We start from the raw sequence: 18,220 nt of genomic DNA, 5'->3' as shown, positions 1-18,220 counted from the left end.
TTAATTTCTTGTCACATTCCCACTTTTCCCGTGGCAACAGCAATGGTGCAGGGAGGTCAGCCAGAGTAGGGATTGAACAGGGACAGGAGAGGCCCCTAGCTGGCTGGATCCCCAGGTACAAGCACTCCTGCTTTCAAAGTTCACGTGTGTGTTGAATCTCCACTTTTCTGCACATGAAGGTCCACTTTGGTTTTTGAAGACCAGCTCCTCCAAAAAATACGGTGGAAACAGTGATAAAGGAAAACATTAAGGAGGTTATTTTAAAGTATATAATTGCATGCAGGGGAGCACCAACGCTTGCACTTACTCGTTGCTGGTAAGTCACCTGCATGACATGTTCAACACAAAACGGAGAGTAATTGTGAAGAGTAAATGAAGGCAAAATGTACTTTGATCTTCACTTTTACTCTCCGTTTTGTGGGAAATAAAAAGCAGCCTGCTAATTGTGCTTTGCAAGTGGTATTTTATAATGGATTTCTATGAAATTTGGCTTCTATACACCAGGCGTAAATGCAAGGTGTATTCGATAGGAACCCTATGGTTTCATGCCTGCATGAAAATCCCATGCAGGCGTAAAACTGTGTGCTCTACCACGATGTAAGGGGATAACAAAGCAGAGATACTGCCCTCCATGCCTTGTAACTGCATTCCCCAGGGCCAAATGCATGCTGCTTCTCGCCAAGTAACACAGGAAATATGCCCCTTGTAAATCAGGCTGTGGGCCTCATTACACGGATGGCGGAGAACCATGGCGCTGTTAGCGCCATGGTTCATGCCGGTAAAATACCGGCACCACCTTGGCGGAAAGGGGAATTACCGCCTCATTCCAAGGTTGGCGGGGGGGTAATTCCCCCTTGCACCATTGCCCTTCCCCATTCCCATTTTTGCCCAATAGGGCATAATGAGAATGGGGAAGGCTCTAATTACGGTACCGCAAATTGCAGTACCGTAATTAGCTCCCTGGGTCCCTTTGCGGGTTGGTTTTTAACGCCTGCAAAAAGCAGGCGATAAATTCCCCAACCCGCAAAGGGACCTCGTAGTAAGGCGGTAAGGATTTACTGGTACCGGTAAAATACCGGTACCAGTAAATCCTTACCGCCATCCGTGTAATGAGGCCCTATGTCCCTCATGTGCACTCTGTTAAAATTCCGTTCACTGGTTGCACTACAATCGCAGTCCACGACCTCATCGTCGATCAACACCTGTACATCCTCACCACCACTGAATCTTGGCTCCATAGTGCCTCTGGCCCTCTGCTTTCACTAGCCATTCTCCCAACTATGCCATTTGCCATTTTGTAGAGTAGACCACCCTATTATCCCTGCAGGCGGTGTTGCCCTCATTGTCAAAGCATCCCTCGACATCAGACAAATCCCTACACCACTGCTATCTGGCTATGAACTACTTCTAAAACTCACTATCAACCCCCAAACTACCTACAACTCACTTCTTCTCTATCGACAACCCAATTCCCACATCCCACCACTCCTCGTCACCCCACTCATCAAACTAGCCACCAAATTCATCATACTGGGTGACTTCAATTGAGGTTTTAATGACCCTGCAGACACTAAAGTAGCGGCCTCATTCACGCTCTTGGTGAAATGAATCTCACACAAATTGTTTACTCCCCTGCCCATGCCAAAGGACGCATGCTTGACTGGATCATTATGACCGATTTCCACATCAACGTCTCACCCATCAGTCCTGTCCCTTGGTCTGACTATTCCCTTACCGAGTTTGGACTATCTCACGCTTCCCCTCCGTGGCTACCTTAGGCAACCACCCTCCATCCCCCACTCAGAAATTGGTCCGCAACACCTGCAAGCACTCACAGGGGATCCTCTGGCCCATGCTTTAGACTTTACTCTCCCCCGTCATGATCACTAACAAGGACTTACAAATACTAGCAACCTCTACCATCAGTGCCTGGACATTATCATGGACCTGCATGCCCCTCAAATATATAACACCCAAAACACACAAACCTGCCAGCATCTTGTTCACAGAAGAACTGTGAACAAGAGTGCAAGAGTGCTAGAACACTTATGGAGGAAACTCCCCACCCCATCAACTATGAAACCCTCAATAACGTCACCAAGTCATACATAAACGCCATAATTACATTCAAAGCTAACTCCCACAATTCCAGAATTTCCAATGCAAGCTACAATATGTAATAACTATTTTCCATACTTAAAGAGTTTCAAAACCCAGTTCCCACTAGCATCCAATCTCGCTCTGACACGGCTTGGTGTTCTACCATCCAACCCGCCCTTTCTAACAAAGTCAACACCTTATGAGACAAAATTGCTGCAAAAAAAGCTCAACTCGCCAAAAAAGCCCTGCCCTCAAATGCGCTTTTGCTCCCAGCCACTCTCCCACAGCCCTCTCCCCCACTCTTCAGCTTCTTCCAGATAACCCAAGTGAATGTGTTGGAAACTATCTAATCTCTCAAACCCTCAAACTGCAAGGGAGATTCCTGCCCTGCTCAAATTGTCAGGCACTGAGCAAACCACCCTGACTCCCACCATTACTGACTTTGTCAATGCTTCCTTCCTGACAAACTTGGTCCCTACCAGAATCAAATCAACTTGGGACACTCCAATCCTTAAAAAACCTTTGCTCAACCACACTCTCCCCATGAACTGTCACCCCATCACCACAGTCCCATCCCTGTTTAAAATCCTGGACTGCATGGCCTGCTCCCAAGTTCAAATGTTCCTAGAATACCATCACCTTCTAGGGTTAAGACAATCTGGATCCTGCCCTAAACACAGTACAGAAACAGCTTTGCTTGACCTAAAAATCCAGTTAGACAATATCTGTGTTGCAGACAACTTGGCCATGCTCCTCCTCCTTTATCTCTCTGCAGCGTTCAACCTAGTTGACCATGACACCCTCATCCAGCACCTCAGTCCAAATTTCCACTTTTCCACCACATGGGTTAAATCCTTCCTTTGTGATCGCACCTCGAGAGTTGCCATTGGTGACTCAATGGCGGACCCATTGCGGTCCCTCTTGGAGCTTCCCAAGTCTCCTGCCTCTCACTGACTGTATAATACCTACACCAAGTCACTATTTGACGTCCTGGATTCCCTTAGTATTACTTATACAAATTTTGCTGATGATACTCAAATCCTCATCCCTATCACAGCAACCACACCACTGATATCATCGCCATCAACAGGGTGTACAGCATTCTCCAAAACTGGATGGCCACCCACAATCTCTGCCTCAATGAAGAAAGAACAGAGCTACTCATTGTGCGCTCACCCTACCGACTCAAAAACCTAGACTGCTTTTGCCTCCCTCTCTCAGTGGCACCATCGCTCTGGTCATGAGACATGTCAAAACATTGGTTTTACACTTGGATGCAGAGCTCTCTATGAACAAACATATGAACTCCTTGGACTCATCAAGGGCCTATACTGCGAAGCTCATCTCCTTGAGTAGACAATTCCTCTTTCAGAGCAACTGCCTATCACTAGCAAGAGCCATCATCCTTAGTAAATTGGATAGTTGTAATGCCCTTTTCATAGGTGAATCTACCACTAACCTCACCAAACTGCAGCTTTTCCAAAACAAAGCCCTCAGGGCAGCCCTTGGCATATGCCGTTCAGACCATATCTCAGCAACCAGATGAGACGCCCATTGGCTATCCATAATGGCCAGCTTTGAATTGAAAATCCTGTCTATTGCCCATCGATGTATCTAAAAAGTGTCGCCCCTCTACCTCAACAAGAGCATAACCCTGGGACACCATGTGGGCCGATTACGATCTTCCGCCAAACTCACACTGCACACCCCTCGCTTCAAATAGCAAGAGAGCAAGGGGCTCAAGCTTAGGTGTCACAGCACCCTTCTTCTGAAACTCCCTACCACCCAACATCGGAAATGAGTTATCCTCCACAACATTAAGAAAACTAGTGAAAACGTAGCTGTACAAACGCTGTGGTACCTCAGTGTCTGAGTGTTACATAAATGTCACAAATACGGTAGACAATGTTGAAATACGCATTTGTATTTTTTATTTTATTGTTAACGTGTAAGGCACTTATACAGGAAGCAAATACTGTTTCAAAGCACCCACCGGGCAAAAGGGAGGGGGCAGGGGATGATAGACAATGTCATTACAACAAAGTTAAATAATTAAATACAACAAAAGCAGAGACAATCGGGAGGGGAAGACAAACCTACTACGCCTTATGGGTGTTCAGAACGTGCAACTGCAGAGGGAAGAGGGTTATGGGATAGGTGCTGTGGTGCTGATGGAGTGCTATGAGGAAAGGTAAGTGAAACATGCAGTGGTGGAGGATGAGCCAACGAACATTCAGACAGCATCTGGGATGATAAGATGTGGCAGGTCAGGGCCCCGAGGATGCTTAAGGACCCTGCACACCAGTCAAGCTACTGTGAGATTAGCAGGGGAGAGATTAAGGGAAGGAAGAGTTCAAAAGGAAGGTCTTGAGGCTTTTCCAGAACTTAAGGAGGTCTGGCTCAAGACGAAGAGGGAGGGGGAAGCTGTTCCAAAGAAGGGAGCCCGCTGAGGAAAGCAATCGTCCACCTGCTCTCTCTTTAGCAAACCACTTCACATGCAAGGAGTCGGTGCCAGAGGAATGCAGGTGTCTAGAGGGGGAGTATTTGGTCAGAAAGAGTTGCAGATAGAGTGGTCCCCAGCCCCAGACAGCCTTGTGGAAGATGCAGAGGGATTTTAATTTAATCTGTGCTGTGGTAACTAGTGAAGTCTTTGTAGGGAAGGAGAGATGCGGTCCCTGGGCCTGAGGCCAAGGATAAGTCTTGCTGCCCTATTCTGAATTAGCGGGAGGGGTCGTAGAGTGGACAAGGGTAGATTAAGGAGGAGGCTATTGCAATAGTCAAGCCTAGAGAGAACCAGAGTCCCGGTAACATTGAGTCTATGGGGGAAGGTGAGGAAAGGTAGATTCCTTTCAGAAGGAAAAGCTGAAAGTGGGACTTCTTGGCAATGTCCTGAGTATGAGGTAGGAAGAAAAGAGGAGTTGAAGATGTCCCCAAGATTTCTGGCATCCGAAGTGGGAGCAGGGAGAGAGCCCATGGAAGAAGGCCAGAGGGAAGGGAAGAAGTCGGGTGCTGGGGTGCCAATAGGGAGGATCTCTGTTTTGCTGGCTTTGAGGCAAATATCATTAGAAGTACACCAGGCCTGGATGGCTGGGAGTGAGGTAGTCAGGGATGAAGGAGGGTGAAAGGGTGCCTGTAGAAAGTTTGAAGAAGAGTTGTGTGTCATCAGCATAGCACTGGAAGTTGGGCAGGAAGAGAGGAAGGTGCCCGAAACTCCATGTCCTTATTCTCCTTGGTTACCTGAATGCACCCAGTGCTGATTGGCTGGCTGGCTGTCCTTGGAGGACAGCCACCCTGCTTTGTGAGTGACAGCTAGGCTGTACATGAATGGTAGAAACCTGCATAAAAGGTGAGGTCTCTTGAACAGAAGGCAGGGATGACCACTGGAAGAAGCATCCAACAAAAGAACTTGGAAGAGAAGATTGCTCTACCCTCCTGGACCGTTGAACTGCTTGGTGAAGGCCTGCTGCAGTGCTGAAGCTCCAACTTTGTATCCACTAGAGAAGCCCGAAACAGATGACTTCTTCTCTTGGGTTGGTGGGACCAACTGACCCCAAGACAAACTTTGCTGGAACCCCTCTCCCTGCTGGCTGTACTTCCTTGCTGCACCTGAAACTGAGTACCAGGGGTCAGGAACACCGGAAATGAGTGCATTGTCTTTAAACGAGACCTGAGCTCAAGGGCGGCCCTGAGGTCCCTCCCAAAGCAGGACGACACAAGCCTGAGCCACCTCAACAGAGTGCTGGACCCCAGAAGCAAGGGAGCCCATGAGGTGTCCAAGAACCGTTGTGGTGCTATTTGCCGGTAGCTGAAACCGCAAAGTGCCGCTGATTTGGAAAGAGACCATTGCCTCCACCAACCTTCAAACTACAGTGCAGGAGTCCTCCAGATGTCCTCCCTCTTGTCCCCATGACTCCAGATGTCCTCCCTCTTGTCCCCATGACTGAGGCCCAGGATCTCAAGAACTGCAGGACTGCAACCTGAACAGAAGCCAGCTGGATCCTCTTCTTCCAATCTAAGGTACTGTCTTGACTGAAGCAGTACTCACCTCTTTGTTCTGTAGCTTGCTTGTTCTCACAGGAGACTTGCAGTAGCTGTCTTTTGCAGAGTTGCTTCTAGCTTTGCCTTTCACAAGCCTAACAGCTTGTGGCCCAACAGTGATTCTTTTTCTACAAACTCTCTAAATAACATTGTGCAATACTTTTGTGCTATCTGAAGAAGTGCCTCAGCTCCATAGACATTGTTTCAATTGACTTTGGCTGTCCTGGCTCCCTGCAGACTCTTCTGACCCACTGGCTTTGGTTTTAACTGTCCCTCATAGGTGGTACATAAGTTTAACTTGTATTGCTGGGAAAAGTCTAACCTGGACTTCATTGGAAAGATTGCAAAGTATTCACCTATTCTGAGAACCTGTTAACCTTTTTGCTTCCCTAACCTTTTCCTTTTCCTCCACCTCATTATTGAAATGTCAAAAGTGATATATCAGTGTTCACAGTGTCCTAGTAATTAAAGTCACCTGAGGGTGTAGGAAGTGTGTGTGTGATATCCCAAAAGGGTATCTACTTGCTTAACTTAAATCTGAGGAAGTGTTATGAAGTGTATTTGTATTGTTGCATATTTCCCTTTCTAAAGAAGGCTTATTTAAAATCAATCATTAAATATATAAATAATTATTTTACAATAATATTACATGTATACATACGTGTTATTTGGATACTTGTAACTGTGAAGCTCTATGTTGCATCTCTACAGCTCACATATACCCCTCTTGAGATAAATCTGGCTGCTCAGTCACTCTACCAACATGTGTAGTACAGACCTATACCAATAGGTGGGTTACCTATTGCCAACAGGATAAGGCTGGTGTAGTCTCCCACAGGGTTACTACATTCAATCTTGCCTAACACAGTGGTTCTTTAACAGTTCGTAGAAAACGATGAATACATGTTTGTTTTTTAATATAGCAGCTATATATTTTGGAACATAAATAGATAAATACTCAAGACATTCTACCTTGGTATAATCAATCAGAGAGATCGCCACGCAGCTGAGTACTCAAAGCACGTACCGAAAGCAGAAAGCACGAAGATTTCACAGGTTGCAGTTAGAAACAAGGCCAACATGACCAAGACCCAGATGCAAACTCCATCTTTAGCTCAGCATGTAAGTTTAAAACCAACTTCTCCGACAAGATCAGTAAAAATAGGCACTGCAGTGCCTCCCACGAAACTATCTCCACCACGGAACTTGTGGGCATGACTTCCAAATGTGCTATCTAAACAACAGAAAAGATAGCAACCCCTGACCCTCAAGCATGGCAATCCCCTTAATCAGAAACAGAATCCAACGAAAGATATAAAACTATGCGCTTGGAACACTAGGGGTCATGGCCATTTGACAGCACCTGGTGACATAAAATTAATGGAATATGACATTCTCTGTTTACAAGAGACCTGGTTGACCGACCTCCCATCGCTTGACGGTTACAAAGTTTTCCTTGCTCCAGCAAAGAAGGGTTTGTTTGGTCGACCCACTTCAAGAATCCTGACAGCCATACACTACAGCTGTGGCATGTTCGCTGCAGAAGTTTTGACAAGCAACCAATTCCTTCTAATGGTCAAAGCAGAGCTGCCAAAATCTGAGGCTAAAAACAAGAAGGAGGGAAAGTTGACAATAGTGATCATAAATGTTTATTGGAACCCCATCTCCATGGATACCAATACCTTTCTTCTAGCCATCGAACAAGCAATTGACAAGGCAACCTCAGTGCATCTAGCATCTCATTTACTGATCTGCGGAGACTTAAACAGCTTATGCTCCACGAAAAAACCTGATGAGTGTGCTGGAAATAACTCCTTGCAATCTGATCAGCGAGGAAAAGCCTGGTTAAAGTTAATGAAATCACGTAAGCTGCACAATCTTAGTGAGGTGCTCCCCAGCAAAAACATTGTGCCAACATGGGAGCGTGGGGCACTTCAAACTACGATCGACTATACTTTTGCCTCCAGTCATTTAGCACAAACAATTCCGGCATTTGAAGTGACACGAACTCAGGCTAGTGACCACAACTTGTTATGTGTCACTTGGCCATTAAATAAAACCCTGACAATAAAATCGATCAACCATCTGGAAACAAACTTCGAAGGTTTAAGGCTAAAAATGTCGATAGCAGCAATAAAAGACCTAAAGCTGACCCCGTAATCACCAGCCAGATTGATTACTTACCTCTACATGAGATTTACAAAAAGAAAAAGGGCACAAAGAAAGCCGTCGAGTCTAGGAAACATGTGTTCGACAAAATTCTGGTTGAGAAAAGGAAAGAATTAAGAAAAGTGAGGAGAAATGCCAAATATCTTGGACCACTAAAATCAAACCTGTTAGTGATGGAAGCCTCTCAGAGTTATAAATAGTGGCTAAATTACCATCGGTAGTTGCGCTCCAAGGAAATAAAAGCTGGGAATTTTGGTCACTCATCAACTCAACTAGTCCAAAAGAAGAATTCACTATTCTGAACAACATCGGTGAAACAGTATGGACGGACTTCTTCAAAACTTTGTTCTCTACACCAATCACAAACCAGATTGTCAAACAGAATACAAAAAAGACTGACCAGGTGGAGTGGGTTCCTTTGGATGACCATGAAGATATCATCTGGCAGATCAAGTCCCTCAAGAAATCTCGCGCGCCTGGCCCTGACAGCATTACAAACTTGGACCTCAAGGCTTGCCCCGAAGAGTGGGCGGCGCTTCTAAGTGAAATTTTCCAAAGATGCGCTGACCTTAAATCTGTCCCACTATCATGGAAATCAGCGACGGTGGTACCCATATACAAGAAAGGAAACAAAAGGGACCCGGCAAACTATCAGCCGATAATGTTACTGGACTGTATTGGAAAGGTATACGGGTCCCTTCTGTTAACCAAATTCAAAGCTTGGGTAAAAACAGCACCATGCGAAGTCTTTTTGCAAACAGGGTTTAAAAAAAACTGCGGCACATCAGCTAATATTTTGACACTGAACATCCTGAAGCATAAGGTCTTAGAGGGTGGTCCACAAACATTCATAGCTTTCGTATACCTCACCCGGGCATTTGATAGAGTGGACAGGTCGCTTTTATGGGGAAATCTATCAGCCTGGAACTGTCCACCCTCCCTGTTGGAGCTGATTAAAGCTTTGTATTCGACACCAACATGAGAGTTCGTCTTGGTCAACAGGGACTCCGCTCTGCCAAAATCGAGACGGAAAGGGGGGTCAAACAGGGATGCCCACTGGCACCAGCCTTGTTTCTGGCAATTTAGGGGACACCAAAGATCCAGAAACTGAATTCCGAAGTTTCCCTCCGAAAAACCTTACGTTTACAACCTGATCATGCAAGAAATAAAAGACGCTGGCTGTAAAATGCTAACTAGATGGGCGCAGAGAAATCAAGAGACTCTTCATGAGTTGGCCCTGGACGAGGAGGTCCTTAAGAATAACCCAGTGAAGGTGTTGAAATATTTTAAAGAGCTCGACTGGATCAAGACTGGGGAGAAAGCTTTGGCGAACAAACTGACGATCCACCTGCCTTGGAATTTTAAAAAACTGAACAAGATACAACCATTCATCAAACTATTTCCATCAAAAAAAGCTTGAAATCTGTTACTGAGAGCAAGATTGAATCTGTTATCTACCAACGAAATCCTTTCTATACGGGGGCTCGCAACAACAGACGGCTGTAGATTTTGTGGTTCTGTCGAAGTAGTGGAGTCTATTCGCCATCTACTTTTATCTTGTCCTTGTACTCTCAAGTCCAGATCTCTCTAATTAAAGCACCTATTTTCACACTTTGTGCTGCAAGACGAAGACCTTTTCTGGTCACTGCTGATGACGGGAGAAAAAAACACTTGGATGTTGGCAACATACAACATCCTACAAGACATTCAAAAACGCTTCCCCTCACAAACAGCACAGAAGATCGAGCAAACTATTTAACGATGCGTTGATCAATGGTACCCAGCTCAAACTGTTACTCTCCAACTTTTGCTCCTTTTATGAAATTCAGTTACTTTTTCTAATTGTAAAATTCTGATTAAAACATATAACATATAAACATAAAAGCACCCTACACCCCTGGGCATGTCCCGCAGGCAGCCCATCACCCCTGGCCATGCCCCGCAGTCAGCCCATCACCCCATGGCATGCCCTGCAGGCAGCTCATCACCCCTGGGCATGCCCTACAGGCAGCCCGCATGGCACCATGCACCTGGGAGCCTTGACACATGTCCCTTACCCCACCCACCATTGACGGGTACCTGCCAGCAGGCCCCAACTCATGCCCCCACCCCCAGTGACAGGTACCTGCCAGCAGGCCCCAACTCATGTCCCCCCACCCCCACTACCAGTGACGGGTACCTGCCAGCAGGCCCTGACTCATGTCCCCCACCCCTACTGACGGGCACCTGCCAGCAAGCCCCGATACGTGGCCCACCAAACACCATGTTCTCTCAAAACAGACCCATGGACCTAATGCCTACACAAATCCCCCCTGCACCCCAGTCCAAGCATGCAAGCATCCACTGCCCCCACTCACAAATTACCCATGCAACCCTCAAAAGAACCACCATGGCCATGCATAAATGTACAACAGTGCCACAAAGTGGCAACACATGACCGAGGCAATGCTCATTGAGACATGCCCAAAACTAATGAGAGTACACAACACCAATAATGAAGAAATATGATGTGTATTAAAATACGTAATTTAAAAACACAAAGAAAAATCAAACTTGTAAATGAAGAAAAGTCGAAATCAAAAAATGATGATGAATCCAATGTAAAACAAAAAAACACAAGAGGAAAAAAGGGAAGTGGTCCATTCCAAATGTCCAAATAAAGTACTTGAAAAAATGTTTAAAAAATCATTGATCCATGGGATGACATAACAACCAAAGTATGTACAAGTCTTGAATTATATAAACTGAAAGTTTGAAGGGTCCATGATGGCCAAACAAAATGAAACCTACTAAAAAACCCTATAAAAATAACTATGTACATAAAGTGGAGCAAAGTCCATGAACCCCAAAATAAAAAAAAAACAAAGGAAACCTAACACTAATGAACTATATACAATGGCGGCGGGCAAGTCCTATGGCTCACTAGTTGATTTCCTAGGCCAGGGTATCATCAAACTCCTGTTAAATGTCCTAGAGGTGGGCCTGTTCCCTGGCCCTGAGGTCTCACAGGGATAGAGCCATGTCCACCTCCAACTCCCTGCGAATTCCTTAGAGGCACTCAGCCCGCCTCAGCGCCCTGCGCATGGAGTTCTCCGCCCTGACCATAGTGAGCCGTGCCTCCTCCGCCTGCCGCCGCTCCGCATCTATCCACTGGCCCAACCGTTGCCAAACGGAAGACACTCCCATTCCAGGGTCCTCCTGCCCTCCGGCCGATGCCTGCCCCTGTGATGTTGATGGCCCCGAGCCATGATGCCTCCCACGTTCAGCCTGCTGCTGCCTTTGACGCAACTGCCTCTGCCAGCATGACGGCATCCAGGCTGATGCAATCTATCAGCGCTGTTGTGCACATGCCCTGCCCGATGATAACGGCACATCCTCCATCTGCTGGGGTCCAGTTGCTGGGGTGTCCACCCCTGCTGGATATCCGACTCCAGACTGTGGCAGGGATGGGATCTCCACCTAGCTGGCTGTGTCGGTCAAGACAGGTCCAGAGGGGGCCCTGGTGGCATCTGGGCCGGAAGACGGCATGGAGAATGACTGGCACATAGTCTGCACAGAGGAGGAGAGGGCCGCCAGAGTGCCCCACACATGTAGGAAACCCCCGACCATGGCCCCTCCCAACTGGGCCACGTTGGCACGCAGCTCTTCGTGACCACATGCGTATTCCCCCCAGGAAGCATGCACGTCATCACGTATGTCACGCGTGCATGACGCAACACCAATCAGGACAGTCTCCATACAGTCACGGTTCCCTCGTCCACAGGTAGAGGAGTGTCAGATGCCGTGGACCTCCCCCTACCTGCGGATGGGCCTGGGATGGGGCATCCCTGCTGGTGCATGGTGGTGCAGTCACAGTGTCAGGGACAGTGACATGCACAGGCCCCTCCACGGCGACCTGTGCTGCCTCCTGCCCCTGCCCCTGGACTGCACCACTTGCACCAGTGGTACCACCCCCACCAGGCCCCATGTGCGGCTCATTAGCGGCCTCCTCCTCCTCTGTGCAAACCACCAACCTGGATGGCTCCACACCGTCTTCCGCCGTTGCAAGCCCCTGTGGGGGCTCACCCACCCCTTCCGCTGCAGCGGTAGTGGCAGATGCGGCACCAGTCCCCTCGCTCCCGGATGATGGTAATTCCTGGGAGGGTGACTGGGCCTTGCGTCGCTGGCCGGTGGAGGCATCCCCAACGCCTTTGCTCCACAGCGCCGTCTCCGCCCTCTTCTTCACTCGCCGCTGTGTAGAGGGAGACATAGAACACAAGCATCAGGGTACTGTACAATAGTCCCCTAGACAGGAAGCAATAGCACATGAATGACACTGTCAAACGTCACTTCCATCATGTCCCTCCACAACACATGGGTCAGTGCAGGCAACGCACATGCAGAAACAGGCATGGCACATGCGACGAACATTTGCATACATGTCCAAGGAACTGTTGAAACATACAATGGTGGTTTGAAACTCACATGCATCATGGGTCATACTGATCACATGCACACACATCACCGTAGTTTCATCCATCTGGCCTCGTACACCCCAGACACAGTGGACACAAGGATGACTAGGCTGCATTAGTGAATCAGAACACTGTCACGGACATGTGTCATGCATCCATGGCGTTTACAAGTCATACACACGCTACTCAGACACACAGACATGTACACCATACATGTCCTTGACAGCAGCACCCATCTCTCACACCCCATCCATGTCCAAGAACAGAGACAGGCCTGCATTCATGTGTGCATTCCGCATGCTGCTCCGCATGTTGCATTGTAACACATGCACCATCCATGTGGTTCACTCATGACTGGTCTCACATGCAGCACCATAATGTCCCTGCACACACACATCCATAAATGGCCTATGTAACACATACAGGCAAGTAGCTGACTACCAGCACACTGCAACATGCCCTGTTTCACACAGCAATGCATGGCCACTTACCGCTCGACTCCAGATGGGCCTGCATCCTGAGGATCTGGTGGTGAAGCACTGGGTGAATGTGCTCCAGGACCCTCATCTGCTGCTTGGTAAGCTGCCCTGGCGCCCACTGCATCTGCTGCGTCTAAGAGGTGCCAAAACTCGTTGAGGGTCCTGGACTTTTAGTCCTCCCAGCGCTTCTGGACGTGTTTGATGTTGCGGGGTGCCACCCCCTCCTCGTTGATGGCACCCACTATGTCCGTCCAGATCCTCCTCCGTCATTCCTTGTCAGCGTGCAATGGTGTGAAGAGGGCATCATACTTCCCCAGGACTGGCTCCACCAGGATGCCAACTTCATTGGAAGTCAAGCTGGCAGCCCTCTGCCTCTCTGGCTGGGGGTTGCCACTGGTGTTGGAAGGTGTTGTGTCGTACATGGCAACCCCCGAGGCAGGTGTGGGTGGGCAACTGAGTCCTGGGGCTGGGCTGTGGAGTGATGGAACACCAGTCGGGTGTCTTCTGTTCCAGCAGGGGTGGTCACTGCAACTGGACCCCTGCAGATGGCAGATATGCAGGCACCAAATGGCAGGGCACAGTGGCAGCAGGCAGGCAGCAGCAGCTTGGGGCTCTGGGGGGCAGGAAAATGGCCTTCTGGACAAGAGCATGATCTTCCGTGTGTTATTGCGTGGCCAGCTTTATACGTATTGATTTGGCATGTGAAAAAACTGCACGTCAGCATGCAATTCGGGGAAAGGCCCTTAGCGACGTGACGCATGTGGGCGTTTCCCTCAGCACGGGTTAAAGGTGAGCGGGGCCAGCAGTTCGTTGTACCTGCCTTTCATGGAGACCGACGTCTGTATTGCTACTTCGTGTTGTTTCGTGCGCCATCACTACTTCACAGCGGATCAAGGACGTATCTCTTCTTTTGGCGGGGGTATTGGCTACGCGTGTTTTTCATTATCACGCTAGTCAGACAGTGAGTCGCGCACACTATTTTTCCCACTGTGTATCGTGTAGCGTTTTCGAGGTCATAGTAGCCTGCGTGTCCCATGTGTACGCGTTTTTGGTGTTCCTGGGTGCCACCACGTACTGCGGGAGGTTAATTCCACGCACATGGGCTGCCGGGGGTTGTGTGCATGGTTTTACAGCAGTTTTGGGGTTCCCGTCCCTTAATCACCAGGGTCACATACAGCCTTGCAGGTGCAGGGGTGCTGTTAACATCTTGTATCCCACCCCCTTCACCCCAATTGCCCAGGACAATTGGCGTGTACACCTCCCATTGGCACCACTACATCTGTGCCGGCACTAATCCATCTGTGCCATGGCTGGGAGGCCACGAAAGGTGAGGGGCACCTCAGTTGGGTGTCCTCCCCGTGGTGGGCATGGTTAGGGACGTGGGCGGGGTGACCAGGGAGTAGGGGGACTCCAGGTGTCCAAGGTGGCTGCAGAGGGGGAAGAGGCAGGGGTGCTCCCCTTCGGCACGATGTTGTGCCACGTGTTGGTGCAGTCATGCCACTACCCCCTGCAGATCCGGGAGGTACAGTTCTTGCATCTGGCACTTTCACCCATGTGACCCGGCACACCGTTTCATCGACTGCCACGGGCCCAATGGAAGTGGTAGCTGCAGTGCTGGCTGCGTTGGCACCTGAAGAGTACATGGAAGATTTCCAGGAGGTCAGTAGGCACACCGTAGGTGCACGCAGGGCTGCCCTGACCGAGGCACGTGTCCTTGGGGCAGTAATGTCATCTGCTGCCCCGATCTGCCGGGAGTTGGCAAGTGCATGGGCAGATGCAGCCGACACAAGCCCGGTTGCGAGTCTACCATCCAGGACAGTCCCGGTCAATGACCCTGGCACAGCGGATGTTGCTGCGCAGGGTCCATTCCAGGGCACCCAGCAGCCACTGACACAAGTCAGGGCTTCCGTCCTTGTTCCACCTTCCACTCCCTCGGTTCAATCCACCAGTGCCACTGCCCATACTGATCAGGGTGGCAATTGACCATCAGGGTCCGCACCACTGTCCAAGAGGAGGAAGGTTTCACCTGCAGTAGAGGCTGGGACCCCAGACATAGCTCCGGCCTCTGGCATGTCGAGGAAGAAGCCTTTCTGCAAGCAGGAACTGGACTTCCTTGTGGACTACGTGCGGGACCACAACCGTGATATGCTAGTGGAGCCCAATTGTGAAACTACGGCTGCCAATCATATGTCCCACTGGAAACAACTTGCGGATCATGTGAGTTCATTTGGCCATGAGGTGCGCACAGCTCAAGAGTGCAAAAAGCATTGGGATGACCTCAAACGCAGTACTAAGGTGAAGCGTGCCTCTAATTACAACATGACTCTGGTGACGGGCAGTGGGCCACCACCTGAGGAGGAAGACCTCAGTCCGCAAGAGTCTGTCGCTGCGGAGTTCATACCAGCAGGAATGGTCGAAGGAGTGGGAGAGATGCTGGACTTTGATGCCCCGTCCAGTGAGTGTTGTAGCGTCTTTGTCGATGACATGTGTGGTTTGCTTGTGTGATGTGTTGGGCTTGACTGCCACTACATGTCATGTGTACATGGTTCTCATGTGCAAGTCATGCAACGCTTCAATGATGCGTGCCTGCTGTGCAGGATACTGGACATGTAGAGCAGATGGGGACTGTCCTCATGGCCGCACTTGCACCCTACTCACATGCTACACTCCCGGCTGCCCCTCCGGTCCATGTTCCAGCTCACTGGCGATTCTGCATGTAGCCTGGGGTCACTTTTCTCTCAGCACTGGGACTATGTCATTGCATGATTGACATGCATCTGTCTTTGGGCTGCATGTTGGTACTCCACGTAGGCATGCTCCCCTGCCCCCCAACCCTCCTGCACCACAATTTCCCCATGGCACTGGTGTGTATCATGTTGGCATACTGCAATGGCCAGTTGAAGGCTCCTGTCTCCATGCAAACTTCCACCAGCCAACCTGCCAGACACATGCAGTGGGGTACATCCTCTGTCCTTGATGCAGGGTGTCTCACTTGGACTGTGCATATGGCAGATGCTCCACAGGGACATGAGTGCCCATTCATGCTCCATGTGCATTCCATGCATGCCCCTGTGTGTCCTTGACAGGATGATCACAGTAGTAAGTGTCCAGCCTGACTTACATTTCCTGGCATTTGATAATCAATTCCATGCCCACTCTGTCTCAGGCCGGCATCACACACAGGTTTAGGGTGTAACAGTCTGTGTGAGGCAAAGGCCTCACCCTGTTTCTGGCCCACTGACTCTGTTCAACTGGTGTAGTGGCTTTTGAACACATGGCTGTACTACTGAGGGTTCATCATGTGTCCTGCTTACTGTCCCATCATCATCTGCTGTGTCATCAGTTGAGTCAGATGATGCAATTGACGCTACTCAACACTGTCTGGCAATACACAGGTCTCAGGTCACCCTTTACTACCATGCAATGCCTCCCTGCATTTTCAGTTAGGGGATGTGGGGGGTTTGCTTGTAGCCATTCAACACATTGCATGCACATTGCATGTGATGCCTGAACTTGCCCTTGCACTGCCTTCACGTCTCTTGGTGTACTTCATGATGTACTTGTTCATGTAGATAGTGGCTCAAGTACACATGTCCTGCACTGCATCAACCCACGTCTGAGCAGGGTTTCACCCTTCTACATTAATACTCACTGATGCATTGTGAAAGTCACCTGGCATGTATGGACTCTTTTTCATCCCTTCTCTGTCATGTATGCGATGGGCACAGGTGCATCCTGTGCCACATGTACTCAGTATTTGAACTCCCTAGTGGTTGTTTAGATGGGTGTATTGGTCAATGTGCAGCCTATACCAACTTGCGTAGGGCAGTGATTGGGTGTAGCCTGCCAATCCTGTTGTGATGACTGTGCAGCATCCTTCACGTGTGTATGTGTGCAGTTCCACATACATCAAAGCAACCAGCGTAATGACTGCTTGCTTTGGTGTATTGGATGCTGGTCATGTTCACAATACAGGTGTAAGGGGAAATGGGTGTATCTGAACACTTTCACATGTACATATGCAGGCAGCTGCAACGTTGTGTGGTGCAACATTGCAAGTACTCACTTATGTGTTTGTGAAAGTGTCCATTTACACATGTGTCTTCTGCAGCTTTCTTGTTGACTGACTAATATGTAGTTGATAGACGTTTATGCTGTAGACATTTATGCATTGCACACGTTATGTGGAAGTGGCAGTATCCCAAAGGTTCAATGTTGTGCAGTATGTGTATGGCCAGGGCCACTTAGCTCCTATGGTGCTTCCTGGCCATGAACATTCCCAGAAGAAATGATGTAATAGGCACATTCATAGACCAATGTGCACAATCAGGCCGTGAGGAGTGTTGTGGAGGCCTCATGTGCTGCAGCTGGGACGGTACAGGGCGTTATGGTCCCTCATGCCTGGTTGCAGGCCCTTGCTTTGCTTGTGACATTCACTACGTCTACATGGCCCATGCCACCCGGTAAGGGGCGAGCTGCAGATGGATGTGGCTATATTGATGATGATGCTTCAGTGATGCATGCCTACATGCATGTAACTTGTGTCATTGTGTGTTTGTATTCACTTGCAACAGTGGTCAATTTGCCGTTCAGGCATGGTTATGGTGTGTTGCATCTCTTAGTCGCCATCTGTCTTTTCTGCCTGTGACATGTGCCTGACAGAGGCGGTGTCTGATGGAGTTCATATACTACATTTTGTAATACTGTAGGCTTTGTTATTTGCACACATCCATTTCTGCTTTTGGGATGTGTATGTATATCATGGCCACTGGATACATGCCAGGTTCTCCTTTGTGTGTGACATGTCTGCTTCATGTGTTGACTGTGTATGTGATGTCTATGTGTGTGTGTTTAATGTGCTTCTGACATGTGTAGTAATGTTAATCTTTTCTTCCATTTCCAGATGATGACGCAACGGTGCCAGAGGATGGTGTTGTCATGCCAGACACAGGGTTGCTATCACACCAGCAATCCAGCACA

The sequence above is a fragment of the Ambystoma mexicanum genome, chromosome 4p, assembly GCF_040938575.1.
Source record: "Ambystoma mexicanum isolate Mex_15411 chromosome 4p, UKY_AmexF1_1, whole genome shotgun sequence".
NCBI classification, from domain to species: Eukaryota; Metazoa; Chordata; class Amphibia; order Caudata; family Ambystomatidae; genus Ambystoma; species Ambystoma mexicanum.
Note: the sequence above shows the minus strand (reverse complement) of the source record.